Consider the following 19,484-nt stretch of genomic DNA (forward strand, 5'->3'; position numbering starts at 1 on the left):
AGATTATTATTATTAGTATTATTTTATAACACTTTTGTGTTTTAATCTTATTTCTCAATGAGGAAAAATACTTAATGAATAATTATTATCAAGGTATACGTTGGTTGGTTGGTTGGTTGATTGGTACAGGGTTACGTATGACGTATCCATGACGATGATTCATGATCTTTCAAAAGAGGTGGCCGGATGATATCATCGGTTAGAGAAAGATTAACTGAAATCCACGGAAGTATGGTGCAATAGTAATGACTTTTTCTTTAGGTTTTGTACAAAGGTATGCGGAAAAGAGTGAAATGGTGAGTGAGTGTGGAATAGAGGGAATGAGTAAAAAAGAATAAAAAAGGAAAAGAGTGAATGAGGGAACATCTTGCGAAAAGAGAGAGAGAGAGAGAGAGAGAGAGAGGAAGTGAGAGAGAAAGACAAGAACCTTTCCTAACGCAAAAGGGTGAAAAGAAGCATGACGCACGCTCGGCTTTTAAAGTTCCTATTGTTTCAACGACTGTTCTCTCTTCTTCTTCTTCTTTTTCCTTTTCCTCTTGGTATTCTTTTTCTTTCACTCTCTCATTAAAAAAAAACCCACCCATTACTTCAAAATTTAAAACTCACACTCTCTTAGGAATGCACACACATTAAGCTGTAGTATTATTAAGTAACAACAATGTTAATACACCAAGAATTTATGACAAACCTTTTACTAAAAATAGAGTTGAGAGAGTATTTTGTTTAGAAATCCTATATACGAGAAAGAATAAACTATGGGGTTGCAGTGAGAAATAAAAATAACGCACGTGAAATGAACGGACACAAATATTGGGTTGTTTGGAAAGTTCGTGCCAATTTTCGTTAGGTAGCATAAAGTTCTTTTGTTACAAAATCTGAGAAGAGTTCTGGAAGGACGAAAATTTGAAGTTATCCTTAAAGATGGAGAAAGGTTATGGAACAGAAAATGGCACTTATATATAATATATAATATTTAATATTACCTATATATAATTATATTATATATTATATATGGATATGCCATTGATATTATATATAATTTAATAAATATATATATACCAAAAAAAAAACTTCAATGCGTTGCATTTCAATCTACCATGAAAATTGGCACGAACTTTCTGGACAACCCAATAGATGCAATTATATAGAATATGTAATGGTAATACAATAATTATTTATTTAATATGTTAATTAGTATGTCGAGCAGTATTTACAAAAATTACGTAGGTGTTTTGTACAGAGTACAGAAGAATTATAGCTTATACAAATTAGAATTTTAACTGATAACTGATTCGAACAGACTAAGATTCAAACCGACTCAGATCAACACTTTCTTACTTTTTGTTTGCAAAGAAAAAAAGAAACTAAATATAAGACTTATCATCTACAAAATATAAGAGATGAACAATAAACACATCACTTACAACTTTAACAAAAACTACCAGAAAAATAGATACAATTCACATCAGCCCTTTTTCGTATATTTCAGAAAAGAAATGATGATCTTCGAGAAATAGGAATCATAGAAAAGAAAATCAGAAACTCGTAGCAAACGAACGAACGAACGTTTTCTCGTGCGGTTGTTGGGAAAAAAGGGACTAAAGATAAAAAAAAAAATAGAGAGAGTAAGATAGCTACACCCATACACACATATGTAAATATATATATATACATAAATACATACATTTCTATATATATATATGTAAAAAAGAACGTGCGTGCACGACGGGACACGCACTTTCATCCCGCGTAATTAAAATCACGGCGTCATCCTTCGGTTAGGGAGAATCCGAGCATAATGACGACACAACTCGCGAAGAAGACAAGAGAAACGACGACTATGACGACGACTATGACGACGACGACGACGACGATACATTTCTATCTATCCTTTCCTCTCTTTCTTTCTTCATATATTCCGATTTCTCTCTCTTTCTCTTTTTATTTCTAAGTTTCTATCTCCCTCAGTATCACCCTTCGTGGTCCCATCGTCCTCCTCGTCCTCGTCCTCATCCTCGGTCTCATCCTCGTCGTAGTCGTAGTCGTCGTCGTCGTAGTTTTAAACTCGCGAGTGGTGGAATTTCTTCGTACGCGAACGCGTTCGATGATTACCCCAAGTTATTACCTAGATGCGCTTTTGTAGTCAAGCAGAACGTCACCAAAGCTTTTTTCCTCAGCAACATACTCAGTTGTAATAGTAGTCGTACTCGTTCGGTTCCTCCTCAACGAAATACTACTCGTATCTCACGTTTATTGTACTTCTTTTTTATAGAGAGAGGAAGATATGGGGATATGGGGGAGGGAGGCAGGTGAGGGGGGGTGGTAGGAAGAAGTAACGTTCATCCTTCTTCAAGAGGATCGAGTATATACGATGATATGATGCATCTCTTCCTCTCTCTCTCTCTCTCTCGTTTGGATTCGTTCGAGCATTGTCTTCTTGATTAATAATCCCTGCATCGATTCGACGAATGGGAAAAAAATATGGATGCACTTCGCGATGTTCTCAATTATCCCCGCGACTATTTTTTTTCTCTCTTTCTTTTTCTCTTTCTATCTTTTTTTTTCATCCGTGCCACCCCTTTTTTTCACCCGTTTTCGTATTTTTTTTTCTTTTCTTCCCACTCCAACTTTTTCTTCGTGATTCTTGGGATATTTTTTTTTTTACCACGTTTTCCGTTAGGAATTATGAAAATCTTAAATAAATAGATGTATGGTTTTTTATTTATTTTGAAATAATAAAAAATATTCGATCGAAGTTATGAGAGTTCGTAAATTAGAAAAATCAGAAATAATAGAATAATTAAAATATATAATAATAACAATGATAAATATAATAATAATTTAGAATAAGTATGAATAATTTTCTTTTTTCTTAGGACACAATTTGTATAATTTTAAATATGTTTAAAACTTTAACAACTTTAACCAGAAATTTCTCACGTTTATTAAGTTGTAATTTTACTTTGTAACTGCATAATAAATTGTGTATGTTTTTCTATTTTATTTAATTTACTTTACAAATTTTATGAATATAAAAAACGTACGAATTTTTGATTAAACCTAATAGCATCTCAATTATTATTATTAGTAATATTTTATTAGTAATCTTCGATTGAGAATCTAATGCAATAATATTTTGACTCGTATGCATTAAAGATTATCTAAGTAGAAATTCTTTGATATTATCTTTATGAATATAATTTTATCTCAAGTAGCAAACATCATCAGCAAGTAAGCAAGCAACAGCCAGCTAGCAACAGCAGCAAGCAGCAAGCAGCTTATCTTAATTGCTCGTGTCGTTAAGAAAAGCGTTAACCGAACAACCAAGCTACCAGCTTTGATAACGTTTTCATGGTTAACGAATCGCTTTAATCTTAATCTCGTGGGCATGAAGCTTCAATCGTCAAAGGAATTTCGTTTCTCGTCGAGAGAAACCTCGTAGCGAGTGGGAAAATATGCTTCGGAGTTAAACGATTGTTAGAAAGTTTTCCGACGAAACGAAACGAAACGAAACAAAACGAGAAAGGAAAGGAAAGAACTTATAAACGTATGCACGTAAGAGAGAAAGAGATGATAAATAAGTTGGTAGCATATTCAACACACTCATACACCAAAAAATAAATTCTGTTTTGTGAATAGAAAAAAAAAAGGGTACGTAGTTTACCTTTACAAAACTCACGAGTCGACATTTGCCTTGATACTACTACGACATCAATTTTCTAATGCATGTACGTGTGTATGTAAAACATAACTATATATATATATACATAGAAAATTTCTCTCCTTACTGTACACATAGGATATTTTTATAAGTATATGTTTATGTATAAAAACTTTAAAAACCCGGAGAGTGAGAGGGGTTTAACAAAGTTAACGCTTCAAAGGGTGTTTTAAATAAACAAAAAATAAAACAGGACGAGTTTAACAACACGTTCCGTTACGAATATCGGTAACTGCAAGGATAATTCTCATAAAACTCATTGAAAATGAGAAAGAAAATTTGATTTTATTTAACCAGAGACAAACATTCGTTTAACTTACAGTAAAAAGAAAGAAAAAATAGACAAATAAAGGAGAAGTATCATGGACGAATAGGTTGGATAAAAGAAATGGTTGAACATAGACGAAAATTTTAGAGAGGTAAAAGAAAATAAGAGAGAGAGAGAGAAAAAAAGAAAAATGTGTGACGGAGATCGTAACTTTGCTTTTCTACCCCTCCCTCACTCTCACCTAACCCCAACCCACCCTCGGGGGAATGATAAAATTAACGTTGAGTATCGTTCAAGCTCTTCAGCTAGCTTCGTATCCCTTCTTTTTCTTTTTTATTTCATTTGAAAATCCGTACAGGAAAGGTCAAAAAAAAAAATAACGAGACAACCCCTAGTACGAGGGCACACCTAGTCACGCCAATGGAGGCTACGCAATAATCGTGAACGTCAAATTTAACGTTTTGAGTTTGGCCAATGCAATCCATTAGATATTGCTCGTAAAGAGATCTCCTATCTCGTGCACGCATTTCACGTGATGTATATGTATACGAATTTATATGTGTGCGTAAACAACTACTACTTTTTTTCTATGATGAGAAAGAGAGAGACAGAGAGAGAAGAGAAGATACCCACTTTTAAAAACTTTCTCATCCCTCTTTTCCTACGTTTCATAAATGGCAGACGAAACTAAAACTAAAACGAAACGAAACGAAATGGAATGGAATGGAATGAAATAAAATGATCGAACTCTTTGACTTTTGAGGACTATTCAAACGATTTACGTGCGAATATTTGTTGAAATTGATATCTTTGACGTACGATGAATTATCGATTGTATATAATTTAGATTTAAAAAAAAAAAAATAGTTTAAATATTCGTACGTGTTTAAAAGAAATATTGTAAATTTTTAATACGATACTTTTTACTTGTACATATACTTATATACTTATATACGAATTAAACATAATTTTTCACGTGAGTAAGTCTATCAAGTCTACACTTGTTAGAAATTCAACAAACATTCTTTTTTTTTTTTTTTAAATATATTTCTCGTATACATGTATATATATTATACAACGAAAATAAAGCACTCTCATGTTAGTTTAGTTCTCGCATTTCCATACAGTGGGAAATTCAAAACCTTAAAGTCACGATGAAACGATGCTTTGTAAGCAATAGTCGCTTTACTTCGGATTCACGTTCTCAAATGGAAAATACGATGGAGATGATGATGATGCGATGAGTATCGTCTTTCAAAATGTTCACCGCACTTATCCGGATTCCTCCTCCTTACAAGTGTAAATGAGACACACACGTTTCTCTCTCTTAGATAAGGTTGAATACAAGTAAAACGTTTCGAGTTTCTGATTAAAATTATTAAAAAAAAAAAAAAAAAAAAAACAAAGTAAAAATTCTCAAAAGACATATGCATTTATAGTTAAAATAATAAAATTTTTTTACCAGTTTGGATCAATCGTTCATCTAATCCAACCTTTGATCTTCGTTTAAAATCAGAACCACATCGTTAGCTTTTAAAAATACATTGGAATAATAATAATGATAATAATTTGAATAACTATTAATTCGTTTCGATTAATGATAATATTTGATTATCAATTATTTCGTTAGTATCGATGACGTACGTCTACATTACTCTTCTATTTGAACTCTTATTATTCGTCATGTATCCAGCATCGAAATGTCGGAAGCATTACCAATAGAATATATTAACCACATTTCACAAGAATTCAACTGGCCGTACGAAACTTGAAAATAAATTGACGTATTGAAACTCATTTGTCGTTTCGTTTATACATATACATTTCTCTCTCTCTCTTTCTCTCTCTCTCTTTCTCTCTTTTTGGAGTCACATAAAAATCCAATAATTGAATCGTATTTATACACGACTATAGATTGCATTTCGAGTGGTCGTTGATCGAGAGATAACGAATTTATAATAGGAACGAATTTTGATTATAAATGGTACGGCAGAGAAAAGAGAAAGAGAGAAGGAGAAAGAAAGAGAAAGAAAGAGATAAAACGAGTAAAGTGAGCGAACAAACGAGTGAGAGAAAATAGAAAGGGCCGAGAGATCGTTGGGGAATCTGTAAAGTGTAAATGAATTTCAACATCGAACGTGGCCGTGGTCAGAGCATCGATGGGTTTTCATGGTACGCGTTGATGGTTTGCTTGGTAGAGGCAAATGGTAGGTTTCGCGAGAAGGGTTCACTCTCTCTCTCTCTCTCTCTCTCTTTTTCTCTTTGGGTAACGTAAAACGCAAAGCGGGTTCAGTATCGATGGTGTTCTCGGTAGCTATCTCACTCATTCTCTCACTCATTCTCTCCTGCAATATAGTAGTCAGCAGTCTCTCTACTCTATTGCATGTTATAACGCTGTTAACACCCGTGATCGCTTTCAATCCGCGTAGTTCATCATCGCATATTGGCCCCAACACATTCGAGAGAGAGAATGAGAGAGAGTACACCAGAGGAGTACAGAAATATATAGAACCGGGAGAAGGTTCGAACGGGTAAAGCGGAAAATCATCATCATCATCATCATCATCATCATCATCATCATCATCATCATCATCATCATCATCATCATCATCGTCGTCGTCGTGTCGTGTGACATAAAGCGAGATCATCATCGCTTCGGTACACGTTAGCAGTCATCGTTATTACGAACTTACAATCTGTTTACTTCAAACGAACTAATGTTCCAATAAAAATGAGAGTTTTCTTCCAATATTAACGATTAACAAATCAAAAATAAAATATATTTAAATTATAATTATAAGAATATTTTTGAAATAAGAATGGTATAGGTAAAGGATTTCAAAAAAAAAAAGAGAAGGAAGAGAATATAAAAATAATGATCGATGATAATAAAAGTGGTAGGGAGTGTCGGTTAAAACTCGATGACGAATTCGAGGTGGCTGTAATCAAGCGGTGTTGTTTCGCGTTTCCTAAACCCTCTCTAACCCCTTCCCTCCCCTGCCCCATCATATTCGTGCCACCCCCTTTAGCTTACACCCTTTCACGGATACGCATAAGTTCATCGAATGAACCCTCTCTCTCGTTGACGGTAGCCACCCCACCCGATGGTTTATCGTTCATCGAGATCACGACGATAGCGATGATAACGATGATGACGATGATCATCGAGGATTTCATCTCTCTGGGCAAACGATGATAACACGTTTGGGGCTTCCAATCGTTTCTCGTCCTGCGTTCGTCCTGCATCCTTCATACTGCATTCTGGCATGCTCTGGCGTCCTCTTTAATCACTTTCTCTGATACGCTCGAATCCAATATTCGATGATGACTACGACGACGACAACGATGATGATGAACTGCAAGGATTGAAAACAATCGCTTCTATTAACGCTGTTATACCGTTGATTAAAGCACACCTTCCCCACCTTCTCCCCACTCTTAACGAGATTCAATAGAGTTCTTGTTGTTGACAGTGGTGGTGGTGATTGTGGTTGATACGGTAGTGGTATAATGAAGCAGTTATTGAAACGGTACGATTAACGTTTGCCTGATCCTTCCAATATTTTTTTTCCTTCTATTATTTATTTTTATTTCCGTTTTATTATTTTTTTTATTTTTAAACTTTATCAATCAAACTTCTGTTTCAAAATGCAATCGTGCGCAAAGTAATATATGTATTACTATAATCACAACATTACCACGGGTAGGTGACCGAATGACCCATATTTGGTACCCAAAAAATAATATGATAGTATCATCAAACTGCGACCAAAGCAGTAATTGTATTTAGAATCAGTGCATCAGTGAATCAGTAAAGAATAAAAGTAGACTGCGTACAAAAGCAGTCTTTTAATTAGTTGTGTAAAGTCAGTGATCAGGGGAGTAATAAATTAAAATCATACGTGAATTAGAATCAGTGTTCTCACCCCCATTCTCATAAAGTTTTGTACAGATTATTTTTCGAATACCCTACATTTTTTTCTCGTATCATAAAAAAATGCAAAAAAAAAAAAAATCACATCCTTTTGAAATGTCTGTAATAAATATTATAGGAATAAAAAAAAAACAGTAGATCCAATAAAGTCTTAAATCTGAAACAGAAATATTAATAAATTAAACATTTTATTAAAATACATATTTAAAATCTTTTGTAAACCTGTGCAAATATTCAATATCATATTTCATATATAGTGTTAATATATGTGTGCCTTCAGAAATGCATTTATACATATATTCAAAAATGAAACAATTTCAGGAAATCAAATAAAAAAAGATCTCAAAGGTTTGTTGTTAAATCCAACGATGATCACCTGTAACAAAAAGAAAACTATATTAATTATAGAATCAAATGATATAAAGTAGCCTAACATATGAATCGTCCAATTCGTAGATGCACTTTTACATTGAATTCTCTATTTATTTTTATCAAATATCTATCTACTTTTGTAATAATTTAAAATTTAAACACGTGATTTTACATTTACAAAAAATATATATAAAAAAAGGGGGAAAAAACATATTAAGTTACAGAAAAAAGAAAAAAAATCAATTAATTATAATAAAATACTTTTAAATTGCATTATATAGAAAAAAAAAAAACATTATAAATTTAATAAAATAGGATCGCGCAGTTAAAAATCTTAAAGACAAAAAAAAGAAAAGAGAGATTACTTTAATATTCAAAAAACGATAATTAGGCAATTTAAAATGTAATAATAAGGGAATTTAAATTTTTTGACTCTAAACACAAATGCATCTTTTTAACGATTAGACACAAACTTGGTGTCCCAAGGAGATGGAATGATCCATCATCTCCAATTACAACTATAAATTAATGACGAGCAAAAAAGTAATACAATAAATATAAAATATGACTAAAGAACCATTCTCAAAAGTTTCGAACATGAACCTTTGAAAGTAATTCAGTAGCTTGTAGTTGCCCTCTTGAGCCACAATTAAGTGGGGGCCTCTTCGGCTTTTAGCCTCTTCTTTCTTCATTCCTTGAAAACTGCATTTGGACATTTTCTACGTGCGAGCAAGATAAAATCTCTCATACTAAATTTGAAAATGAACTCGTATTTTGTTATGATTTTAATTCTCGTTCATTTTTCTATCTCGTGGACCATCAATGAACTTGGAGTTCATTGACCATACACGAGAACAATTAATCGAATGTCCAAGCAGATAATATCCCTCGATGACCTAATAACACTTCGCACTTTTAACGTCGAGTAATAAAATGGAATAGAAATAAAAAGTGCAATAAATGCAATGCATTTTCTTGCAATACTTTCATTTCATTAATATGTTATATTTAATTATATTAATTATATTTCTAGCTGTAAGACGAAATCGCGATAGTGCGTAGTGCTAATCCTGAAATACTTAAAACTAAGTATCAAATGCATCAAAGAATTTGCGAATTTTATTCGATTCTATCTCGTTTAAGATGAAATCGAAGTAGAAATGAATGTTTCAAATGGTTGCAAATACCTTTGAATCATGATACATGATAAATAAAGATCACAGAATAGTCACAAAAAAAAATTAACAATTCAAGCATAATATAGAATGAGATGATAAAATTTTGTAACAATTCTGTATAAACCAGGAGGCGGAATTTCCACTCCGGAGTGGAAGCAAGAAGTCTAATGCCTTTCCTGGATCCTACCTACTTAAAATTAAAGTTTTCACATTCATTCAGAGAAGTATGCTACCTGCCTGCCTATTATCCATATTTTTACCCATTTTAAGAAAAACCATACATACCCACCCACTCACTCCACGGTTCTCACACATACCACCAGGGTGCAAAAGCCTAAACTAGAGAGCATGCCCCGGGGCACCTCCGACACCCTAGTTCAACCACGTTTTCTAAACTTATATGCTAATGGGTATACGTACGTATTTTGCTGTAATCGACTGCCAAGGCTAATGATTATTGCATAAAAAACTAAAGCAAAAATACAAGTATACACTAGCATATATATGCATACTAGTTATATACAAGTATATCAAAGTTTCCACAAATAAATGCAGTAACTCTACTATGCAAACGAGATTATCAAAAAAAATTAGAAATATTTAATATAAATATAAGAATGAAGATAGATATGTAGAAGTAATGCTTTAAGTATTTAATGATGTATTAAATGAATAAAAAATATCGCGAAACGATGTACAATACACACTACCTAATACGCACACACAGGTGTAAAGTACATCGTGCAATCACTAGCACAATAACAGCCGCCAATAGGGGAAAAAACTAAAACTAAACCCACGCTAACTGTTTCTCACCCATACGTGTAACACCTGGGCACACGCATAGATGAGAACGCAGAAAGTATGGGGGGAGAAACGGGAGATTAGTATATTAGAAGCTGAAAATCCTGATCTAAAAAATATGATTAACACATATATAAATATATCAAAAGATTTTAATAAAAATTCATCTAAACGGGCTAAGGACTCTACAAGTCATTTGGTGAATAATGACTTAAACAAGCGAATGAAAAAAAAAGTTACCCCATATGAAACAATTATAGTTTCGAGGTAAGGATGTATTAAAAGACTCTACAATAATGATGGATATTTTTTGCAAACCTCGGATGACTCCTTTCATTAAGTTAGCTGTTCTAATTAAAGAACTGGGCTTTGAGCCGCCACTTAACTGCCAAAGTCTATCCGTCGCGAATGAGTTTGTCTTCTTGCTCATTTATTTAAAATATCAAAGTATTGATACATCAAAATTAATTTCGATTAGATAAACTATGTACGAAGCAATGCATGTAAGACATTTATTACATGCTTTTAACACATAATAAAAAAGAGAGTGCATTTATTAATTGCATTATGAATTAAATGAATTTAACCGATGAGACAAGAAAACCTATCCTGAACTAATAATAAAACATACAATAAAACATATAATAAAATATACAATTTTCATGAGTAACTCCTAAAAAGGAATTACTCATGTGCTCGTCAATAATTTATTTAAATAATTACAACCAGTAACTCGTGCCGATTTGGACCTTTCATCCTCGGCATGATTGAGCACTGGAGGGACTTTAAATAAAAACTCACGGTTTAAGAAGTTCTGCGATGGCTCCAAAACACTCCTACTTCGCAGCAAGTATTGTAGTCTGACTATGGAAGACGATATTGGAATTGCCATTGAAGAAGATCCATCGAAGATCCATCGAAGAATTCATCCAACATCTTTGAAAGGAAGAGAATCCATGGTTATATCTGTGAAATAAAATAGAACAAAACGATAAGTTATCTGGAATATTATCCAAAATCATATAAAATAAAATTGAATAAAATGTAAATAAAAATGAATACCTACAATGCATTCCAAGAAGATGCAGCTCCATTGCACCATGGTGATGCACCTCGCGTGAATCTAAAAACGCGGTATAAACGAAAATAAGAAACTATAGATGAGTTTCTTATCGCGAAACCGATATTTTATTATACGACGAACAACACTGACTCTAATTCGCGTTTGATTTTAACTTATTACTCGCCCGATCACTGATTCTACAACTAATTCAAAGACTGCATTGCACGCAGTTTGATGATACCACCATAAACACTGCACATATTGCTTCTCTCACTATTGCAATCTGAAACTGAAATAAAAAACAATACTATTAATATCATTACTATTACAGAAAAACATTAAAATTTTGGAGGAATTATTTAATACAAAAATATACTCACTTTAAATCTTTATTGATGAATGCACAATAGATCTCTTATCCTTAGGATGACGATGCCAATGCACAAATAATGACTATAAAACTGCATTAAATGTAATTAATTCAATTAACACTAGATTTATGGACCGAGCAAATGTGATTCATTTCAAACTTTTTTGTTACATATATATAAAATAGAAATATTTTAATTAATTGTAATTTAATAAAATTTAAATTTAATTAATTTTAAAATAGAATATTTTTTAAAAATATATATTAATTTTTAATGCTGTAATGAAATATGCATAAATATTAATTCCTCTCCTCTACCCACTTTTTCATTTAAACATTGTTTGTAAATTTTTAAAAAATAATGAACAAAGCAATAGTGAACAAATCTAGTGTTAAACGAATTTCTAAATGAATTTAATTAATAAAATGTGAATACCACTCCAACGATGATCTGAAACACAAATAAAAACAAAATTATATAAATTGTTGTTATATAAAAATTACTATAATTATTGAGAAAATGTTTAATCGAAAAATATACTCACTTTGATGGATGCAGGATGAATGCAGGATGGGTATCCTACCCTTAGGATGACGATGAGCACATGTTTAAACTTAATAAAAGAAACTTGCGAGTTTCTTAACCGAGCAAACGAAATTTTAACATGTGACGATCAACACTGAATCTACTTGTCGATTTTTTTATATTTTATTTTAACACGATGCAACACACGAGAACCTCATTGCCTACGCGCTCGATTGCAATGATTTTCTGAAACAGAAAAAGAAAAAGAACAATTAAGATCATTGTTGTAATAAAAATCAATTAAAATTATCATAGAAATGTTTGATAGTAAAATATACTTACTTTTAGTCTTCGTTGATGATTGCAGGATGGGTATCCTACCCTTAGGATGACGATGTATAAAATAAAATTAAATAAAAAGTCTGAAAAGCTGAAACATACTAAAGACTATATTACAATATTTCCTGTAAATCATTTCTGAAGGCAGGGCACACATTAAAACCATTGAATATTTAATCAGAAATATTCAATGGTAAATATAAAGTATAAAAATTTTGTATCAAAGTATACCAAAAATGTAATGTTAATAAAAATGTTAATTGAAAATCTTTAAAGTTGTCTAAATAAAACAATAATTGTATCAGCAAACTCAATAAAGAGTAACATAAAAAATAAACCAGTTCTTATACTATTCTATGCAATGAAAAACTTTTTAAACTATTAAAATCAAAACGATAACGTTAGAAATAAAATTATTAAATAATTTAATACGCCTCATTTTCGTTTATGTTGTCTCGTTGAAAGATAGACGACGAATACGAGGTATGTTACTACGTAACCTTGGTAGAGGAGATCTCGGGAGTGTCGAACGTTCGGCTATTATACCTATGTTATCGGCTGTTTACGTTTTGTCGTCGACTCGAGAAATACCTGCAAATATAAATACACACTTATATAATAGCTTATATGTAGAGTATATTGTTTTCTTATTCTTCCTCTCTCTCACACACTCCTTCTCTCTCACTCTTTCTGTAGTATTTCTATATGCTTATATGCTTATACTTAAAAAAAATAATGCTCACCTCGCCGTATATGGAGTAGATAAAAAAAGTTGCCACAAGATTAAAAGGTTAGTGAATTCGTGTTGCAACTTTCCCCATGCTCAGAAAGCTAAAAAAAAAAGTAAAATATGAAAAAACTCACGTATAAAAATTATGCATGTAGTATGCATTTGATATATAACATTCGTTATATATCATTTAATATATAACAGGAAGGTGTACATTAAAATATTAATTGAAACAATTACCTGAAATTAACGGGATAACAAAATCCGCTGCAAGAAGTATACAGATGGCAGATTAAAAAATTCGAAAGATTCGCCATATTGTTGTGCATAAAACAGGCGCATAAGACTGGCGCGAAAATACTGCATGCGCGAAAATGATGCGCAGTAGATCTTCTTTCCATCTATAATAAAGAAAAATTTTGAATGATTAAAAATACGATATAAGAGCATAAAAATTGTCAAAATATACTCAAAAAATCAAAATTGATCCTTACATCCTTTATATATTATAATAGGAACATGTAAACTTTACAAAATATCTTTTAATTACCTGATTTTAACAGGACGATGACACTCCGATGTGTTCTCCACGAATGACGCCATGAAACTGAAGAATTCGGACGAAAGCTTGGCTGTGATTGGCTAATTCATTTTGTTGAACATGAAAAGGGTCATCACAGCTTTTTACACGGACAGAATCTGACCTTCTTTATGACCACGCTGGTCAAACTACATATGATAATTTATTTATTAAATAAATTAAAAATCATTTCTATTTTTCTAATAAATGTACATGTAACTTATAAATATTTTAAAAATAATGAATAGAATAAAGACAATGTAGACATTAAGAGATCTTTGTCGTTTTGCACAAAAGAATACAATCGTATGGAAGAGAATTGTCGATATAAAAATGTCTAATATAAAATGCAGCATATGAAAGAATAAATTCCCAAAATCTGTATCGATAAAGAATCCTTACAATTGAAATACTTTCAGAGATGCATAATTGTTTTAAAAATATTCACAATAACGTTTATACACGATTCACACGAAGATCATTCCACATGATTTTCTATGCTATAAGATACTACATTCTCTATATTCTATTCATTATTTTAGAACAATTATGAATAACGTGTACATTTTATTTGTAATAGAAAAAAGAAACATACCTTTATAATATATCAAAAATATTTTCTATTTAATGTACATTAAAACATATGAAATGTTTAAACCAATGTATATGCATAGAAACAATCTGAAATGTAATTAGAGGATATTAGAATGATAAAATAATTGATAAATAATTAATATAAGTAAATTTTGTTATCTAATAACTCATTACATATGATTTATGTACCTTTCTCTTCAAGATTTACCTTTAAACTGAGACATTTTCCTCTGTGAAAATGCTTTTATTCAATGTTGGTTATGTTATTTTCCAAATGTTGCCCATGTATGTAACAAAATAAAACATTCCAATTAAACAGAGATACACATTATAACCCTCTTCATGTAATTACTATTTTTATTAAATGCTTATGTAACTTGTAATCATTATAATAATAGTGAATAAAATAAAAAGAATGCATAATGTAAACATTATCTCATTGCACACGAGAAAACAATCATGTAGAAAAGAAACCTTGTCAAAGAAATATGTAAAACAATTGACAATCCATCGCTTGCCAACAATAGAAAAGTCCCTATAATTTGTTTCTTTAACATAAAAGTCGCCTTTATGATAAAGATTTAATTTTATACTGTTGGTAAGCGATAGATTGTCAATTGTTTTACAAATTTCTTTGACAATGTTTCTCTTCTAAATAATTGCTTTCTCGAATGCCATAAGATAATGTTTATATTTTGCATTGTTTTTACTCTATTCATTATTTTTATATTGATTACAAGTAACATGTGCATTTAATAAAAATAGTAATTACATAAAAGTGATAAGAATGTAATAGTTAGAGAGTTATAATCTTAATTTCTCTTTATTTTGAATGTTCTTGTGTTGCATAAATGGGTAACATTTGGAAAATAACCTCAACAACATTGAATAAAAGCATTTTCACAGAGGATAATGCTTCAGTTAAAAGGTAAATCTTGAAGAAAGGTACATAAATCATATGTAATGAGTTATTAGATAACAAAATTTACTTATATTAATTATTTAACAATTATTTTATCATTCTAATATCCTCTAATTACATTTCAGATTGTTTCTATGCATATACATTGGTTTAAACATTTCATATGTTTTAATGTACATTAAATAGAAAATATTTTTGATATATTATAAAGGTATGTTTCTTTTTTCTATTACAAATAAAATGTACACGTTATTCATAATTGTTCTAAAATAATGAATAGAATATAGAGAATGTAGTATCTTATAGCATAGAAAATCATGTGGAATGATCTTCGTGTGAATCGTGTATAAACGTTATTGTGAATATTTTTAAAACAATTATGCATCTCTGAAAGTATTTCAATTGTAAGGATTCTTTATCGATACAGATTTTGGAATTTATTCTTTCATATGCTGCATTTTATATTAGACATTTTTATATCGACAATTCTCTTCCATACGATTGTATTCTTTTGTGCAAAACGACAAAGATCTCTTAATGTCTACATTGTCTTTATTCTATTCATTATTTTTAAAATATTTATAAGTTACATGTACATTTATTAGAAAAATAGAAATGATTTTTAATTTATTTAATAAATAAATTATCATATGTAGTTTGACCAGCGTGGTCATAAAGAAGGTCAGATTCTGTCCGTGTAAAAAGCTGTGATGACCCTTTTCATGTTCAACAAAATGAATTAGCCAATCACAGCAAGCTTTCGTCCGAATTCTTCAGTTTCATGGCGTCATTCGTGGAGAACACATCGGAGTGTCATCGTCCTGTTAAAATCAGGTAATTAAAAGATATTTTGTAAAGTTTACATGTTCCTATTATAATATATAAAGGATGTAAGGATCAATTTTGATTTTTTGAGTATATTTTGACAATTTTTATGCTCTTATATCGTATTTTTAATCATTCAAAATTTTTCTTTATTATAGATGGAAAAGAAGATCTACTGCGCATCATTTTCGCGCATGCAGTATTTTCGCGCCAGTCTTATGCGCCTGTTTTATGCACAACAATATGGCGAATCTTTCGAATTTTTTAATCTGCCATCTGTATACTTCTTGCAGCGGATTTTGTTATCCCGTTAATTTCAGGTAATTGTTTCAATTAATATTTTAATGTACACCTTCCTGTTATATATTAAATGATATATAACGAATGTTATATATCAAATGCATACTACATGCATAATTTTTATACGTGAGTTTTTTTCATATTTTACTTTTTTTTTAACTTTCTGAGCATGGGGAAAGTTGCAACACGAATTCACTAACCTTTAATCTTGTGGCAACTTTTTTATCTACTCCATATACGGCGAGGTGAGCATTATTTTTTTAAGTATAAGCATATAAGCATATAGAAATACTACAGAAAGAGTGAGAGAGAAGGAGGTGTGAGAGGAGAGAATAAGAAAACAATATACTCTACATATAAGCTATTATATAAGTGTGTATTTATATTTGCAGGTATTTCTCGAGTCGACGACAAAACGTAAACAGCCGATAACATAGGTATAATAGCCGAACGTTCGACACTCCCGAGATCTCCTCTACCAAGGTTACGTAGTAACATACCTCGTATTCGTCGTCTATCTTTCAACGAGACAACATAAACGAAAATGAGGCGTATTAAATTATTTAATAATTTTATTTCTAACGTTATCGTTTTGATTTTAATAGTTTAAAAAGTTTTTCATTGCATAGAATAGTATAAGAACTGGTTTATTTTTTATGTTACTCTTTATTGAGTTTGCTGATACAATTATTGTTTTATTTAGACAACTTTAAAGATTTTCAATTAACATTTTTATTAACATTACATTTTTGGTATACTTTGATACAAAATTTTTATACTTTATATTTACCATTGAATATTTCTGATTAAATATTCAATGGTTTTAATGTGTGCCCTGCCTTCAGAAATGATTTACAGGAAATATTGTAATATAGTCTTTAGTATGTTTCAGCTTTTCAGACTTTTTATTTAATTTTATTTTATACATCGTCATCCTAAGGGTAGGATACCCATCCTGCAATCATCAACGAAGACTAAAAGTAAGTATATTTTACTATCAAACATTTCTATGATAATTTTAATTGATTTTTATTACAACAATGATCTTAATTGTTCTTTTTCTTTTTCTGTTTCAGAAAATCATTGCAATCGAGCGCGTAGGCAATGAGGTTCTCGTGTGTTGCATCGTGTTAAAATAAAATATAAAAAAATCGACAAGTAGATTCAGTGTTGATCGTCACATGTTAAAATTTCGTTTGCTCGGTTAAGAAACTCGCAAGTTTCTTTTATTAAGTTTAAACATGTGCTCATCGTCATCCTAAGGGTAGGATACCCATCCTGCATTCATCCATGCATCCATCAAAGTGAGTATATTTTTCGATTAAACATTTTCTCAATAATTATAGTAATTTTTATATAACAACAATTTATATAATTTTGTTTTTATTTGTGTTTCAGATCATCGTTGGAGTGGTATTCACATTTTATTAATTAAATTCATTTAGAAATTCGTTTAACACTAGATTTGTTCACTATTGCTTTGTTCATTATTTTTTAAAAATTTACAAACAATGTTTAAATGAAAAAGTGGGTAGAGGAGAGGAATTAATATTTATGCATATTTCATTACAGCATTAAAAATTAATATATATTTTTAAAAAATATTCTATTTTAAAATTAATTAAATTTAAATTTTATTAAATTACAATTAATTAAAATATTTCTATTTTATATATATGTAACAAAAAAGTTTGAAATGAATCACATTTGCTCGGTCCATAAATCTAGTGTTAATTGAATTAATTACATTTAATGCAGTTTTATAGTCATTATTTGTGCATTGGCATCGTCATCCTAAGGATAAGAGATCTATTGTGCATTCATCAATAAAGATTTAAAGTGAGTATATTTTTGTATTAAATAATTCCTCCAAAATTTTAATGTTTTTCTGTAATAGTAATGATATTAATAGTATTGTTTTTTATTTCAGTTTCAGATTGCAATAGTGAGAGAAGCAATATGTGCAGTGTTTATGGTGGTATCATCAAACTGCGTGCAATGCAGTCTTTGAATTAGTTGTAGAATCAGTGATCGGGCGAGTAATAAGTTAAAATCAAACGCGAATTAGAGTCAGTGTTGTTCGTCGTATAATAAAATATCGGTTTCGCGATAAGAAACTCATCTATAGTTTCTTATTTTCGTTTATACCGCGTTTTTAGATTCACGCGAGGTGCATCACCATGGTGCAATGGAGCTGCATCTTCTTGGAATGCATTGTAGGTATTCATTTTTATTTACATTTTATTCAATTTTATTTTATATGATTTTGGATAATATTCCAGATAACTTATCGTTTTGTTCTATTTTATTTCACAGATATAACCATGGATTCTCTTCCTTTCAAAGATGTTGGATGAATTCTTCGATGGATCTTCGATGGATCTTCTTCAATGGCAATTCCAATATCGTCTTCCATAGTCAGACTACAATACTTGCTGCGAAGTAGGAGTGTTTTGGAGCCATCGCAGAACTTCTTAAACCGTGAGTTTTTATTTAAAGTCCCTCCAGTGCTCAATCATGCCGAGGATGAAAGGTCCAAATCGGCACGAGTTACTGGTTGTAATTATTTAAATAAATTATTGACGAGCACATGAGTAATTCCTTTTTAGGAGTTACTCATGAAAATTGTATATTTTATTATATGTTTTATTGTATGTTTTATTATTAGTTCAGGATAGGTTTTCTTGTCTCATCGGTTAAATTCATTTAATTCATAATGCAATTAATAAATGCACTCTCTTTTTTATTATGTGTTAAAAGCATGTAATAAATGTCTTACATGCATTGCTTCGTACATAGTTTATCTAATCGAAATTAATTTTGATGTATCAATACTTTGATATTTTAAATAAATGAGCAAGAAGACAAACTCATTCGCGACGGATAGACTTTGGCAGTTAAGTGGCGGCTCAAAGCCCAGTTCTTTAATTAGAACAGCTAACTTAATGAAAGGAGTCA

The 19,484-nt window shown here is 30.8% G+C and overlaps 1 long non-coding RNA gene across 1 annotated transcript; it reads right to left on the minus strand.

Moving 5' to 3' along the window:
* Positions 1-12,168: 12,168 nt before the first annotated feature.
* LOC149032373 (uncharacterized) lies at positions 12,169-14,008 on the minus strand. The gene is made up of 4 exons (XR_016176777.1): positions 13,856-14,008; positions 13,546-13,706; positions 13,319-13,406; positions 12,169-13,166 (listed from the first exon to the last, which is right to left on the minus strand). It is a non-coding gene; the product is annotated as an uncharacterized LOC149032373 (long non-coding RNA).
* Positions 14,009-19,484: the final 5,476 nt, after the last annotated feature.

This window comes from Polistes dominula, unplaced genomic scaffold (genome assembly GCF_049000335.1).
Source record: "Polistes dominula isolate Pdom_NZ unplaced genomic scaffold, Pdom_raw_medaka scaffold_35, whole genome shotgun sequence".
NCBI classification, from domain to species: Eukaryota; Metazoa; Arthropoda; class Insecta; order Hymenoptera; family Vespidae; genus Polistes; species Polistes dominula.